Source organism: Otolemur garnettii, unplaced genomic scaffold, assembly GCF_000181295.1.
Source record: "Otolemur garnettii isolate 467f Iridium unplaced genomic scaffold, OtoGar3 scaffold00105, whole genome shotgun sequence".
Lineage (NCBI taxonomy): Eukaryota > Metazoa > Chordata > Mammalia > Primates > Galagidae > Otolemur > Otolemur garnettii.
The window spans coordinates 1,501,614-1,504,781 of NW_003852500.1; the positions used below are offsets into that span (position 1 = coordinate 1,501,614).

A 3,168-nucleotide genomic window follows, 5' to 3' on the forward strand; every position below is an offset into this window, starting at 1 on the left:
GGAGAGGTGGGAGCGGAGTGCCTGCCGGCTCCGACTTGGGACTGGCGCTGGAGTCCAGGGCTGGATGGAACCCGTGACTGGACCTGGAGGCGGGAGTGAGGATAGAAGCGTTGAGCTTCCATTGTGTGGGGTTTGACCAGCCAACACGGATTTCGGCAGTGGGCTGGGGAGGAGGGACCTCGGGGGCGTCGCACTTTCTTGCCTCTTTCGCGGCTTCCTGGCTCCTGCCAAACTTTCCCAACCTTTCCTGGGGCGCGGCGGCAACGTGTCTAATTCAGGCCGCTGGGGTGGGGAGGGCGAGTGGGAGGAAACAACGAAAGTTCGGTTTTCTCTAGGGCCGCAGGACCCGGTGTTCGTTCAGAAGGCCCCTGGAATGTTAGCACACGGCCCTAGACCCACGATCATTTGAGCGCCTCTGCTGTGTGTCGGGGGTGGGGGGTCGGGGGCTCTGAAAGACGACAGGTCTGAAAAAGGAGGGGGGTCTCACCATCCCCTGGCTGTCCCTCGGGACAGATCTGAATTCTAATCCCATTTCATACCTCTTACCAGCTGTATGACTCGGTACTTAATCTCTGGGAATGTGTTTCCTCATCTGTTAAGTAGGTGATGATACTGATACCCTCCCAGCCAGTAGGTGGGAGAGTCCCAGGAGTAGAATCTCTCAACATGGTGTCTGGCACACAGTAGGTGCTCAATTCGTAGTTTTTGTTCCCTTCCTCTATCCTAAGGAGAGTTCCCGGTGTAATGGAAGCAAGCAGGGGCAGACAAATAAGGCCAACGAAGTGTGGCTTGTGTTCCTGAAGTTTTTTGTACTTTGTTACGGGAATATGACAGAGGAAAGCATCCAAGCAGCCCGGGACAGGGGAGGCTTCAAAATGGAGGTTGAGCAGAGTCTTGTAGAATAAATAAGTTCGCTGGGACAAGAGAACTGGGTTGTGCAAAGACTCAGAGACAAGATAGTCATGTTGCAGGCAGAGGGGGTTGAGGCCTAGGGACTGAAAGCTGAGTGCTGGGGCTCAGAGTGGGGACCCCAGAAGTGTAAAAGATGCTGGGTCAGATGGTGTGTATTGACAAGTCTAGGAAGAGCCCAGACTCTGGCTGTTCTCTCTTCAGTGCTGGCCTGGGCTGAAGTCTTTAATCCTTTATAAGGGCTCTTTGGCCTAAGGAGGCATTAGAAACCCAGCCTAAGCCTCAAACAGTAGCTGGTCTGGCCTCTTCTCACACACCTAACTGACATAACTCTCCTTCTGATCTCATCCCAAACCATCTCACTGGAGGACAATTACTTCTGCTTCAAAATGGCCCTCAGCCACCAGCCAAGACTTAGGAATGGGGACAGTCTGGTTGAGAGGGAAGATGTTTTTGGAAAGTAAGATTTCTTAAAAAGTTCACTTTACAAAGCATGCTTCTCTTGGTCAGAAGAGGAAAAGGCTGAAGATGGATCCAGGGCATAGGAACTGAAACCAGCAGACCAAAAAAAAGCCTCTCTCAGTCTCTTAGAGAATAAGCCAAGAGCCTGGCGAGTGGCAGACTTCTGGGCCTGCCTCCCGACAGCTGGTTTCGTTTAGATTTTTGTGTGATTAACCCGACATCTTCCTGTTCCTTTGCCACATGTATCTAGCAAGCCTCTTTTACCTTATAAGGGAAATCCTTTGTAGCGGGTGGAACGCTTTGATTGCAGGAAGGGGTGGAGCCCAAAATGACTAGCAGTGACTAGCAGTTTTTCAAAAATACATATATATACACATATATATATATATATATAATGCTATGTACATGTGTGTGTATATCAGACCTCTTTCAAGTCCAGACATTTGAAAATCTGCCAAAAGCATGGTTTTTAGGATTCAGAATTTCCCACATAAGGGCTACTCACTTTTATTTTTTTAAGACTCATGAATCAAGCATCTCTATATGATCTTAAAAATTAATTCCCTGACTGCTAATGAACACGTGGCTTTTCAGGGTGATGAAACTGTTCTAGAGTTAGTGGTATTGGTTGCAGAATTGTTGGTTCTGTGTTATTGGTTGCAGAATAACTATACTAAAAACTCTTGAAGGAAAAATAAAAATTGATTTTTACCCCAGTTGCTGAAGGTGTTAGGAGAAGTTAAGGTTTACACAATTAAAAAGAATGAAATGCCCCACTCCTCAGAAGGAGGTGACATTTCTTAAGACAGTTAACTGTGGCTTTATAGGATTCTCCACATTGGTGTTTCAGAGGACACTGTGACTAGAAACACCTTTGAAGTCCTAGAAGTTCTCTGCGTCTGGGACTGTGGGATTGAGAAGCCTTCTTGACTTTCTACCTGTGCTTTTTAGCTAATTTTTCTATCTTTTGTAGAGACAGGGTCTTGCTCTTGCTCAAGCTAGTCTCAAACTCCTAGCTTTAAGTGGTTCTCCCACCTCGGCCTCCCAGAGTGCTGGGATTACAGGTGTGAGCCACCATGCCTGGCCAACTGGGATTCTGACCCAGCACTTTTTGACCCTGGAATTCCTGTTTTTATGCACTCTGCCATGCTTCCTTCCTTGAAAAGCCAATAATGCACTTCAGATATCTCTTCTACCCATAACCAAGTTTTCTTTCCCTTCTCATAGCTTTTTGTCCCATCTCAGCCAGGCTTAATTAAGGATGTTCTGACTAGGCTGCCTCCCTCTCACCCTTGCTTATGGTCAACATTTAACTGAGGCTACCATATTCTAGCATTTATCTTGCCATTCTGATGAGAGAGAGTGGATCTTATGGGACAGGATGAGCTAAGAAGTCACTGGTACCTTTCCAGGAATACCACAGTGAGCCCTAGAACCCTCATGGTAGCACTGAGTGTCTTTTTCAGGGAGGAGCTTACATTAGATCTTATCCTAACATTGACTCTATTAAGAGTTGCTGGAGAGGCCAGCACTGTCATCTTGGAGCACACAATGTACTGCCTTTCTTCTGTGTTGATGTGACTGCCCATCATAGACTAGGACACTTACCTTAAGTCACTGAGTGGGGGATGTTCCTTGACATTTTCAAGGAAGATCATACTGATTCTTTACATTCTTTAAACAAGAAAGTGTGAATTCCTTATAGGCTGGATTCCTGAATGGGCTTTTGCAGGGAATTAAAAGGGTGCAGGGAAGGCTCCCACTGGTGGCTGGTTTGGTATTTCCTTTTTTTTTTTT

The 3,168-nt window shown here is 46.8% G+C and overlaps 1 protein-coding gene across 3 annotated transcripts in view; it reads left to right on the forward strand.

Moving 5' to 3' along the window:
• TPM4 (tropomyosin 4) overlaps positions 1–3,168 on the forward strand; it is a 22,894-nt gene that overhangs the window by 6,905 nt on the left and 12,821 nt on the right. The gene's annotated exons all lie outside the window — the stretch shown is intronic.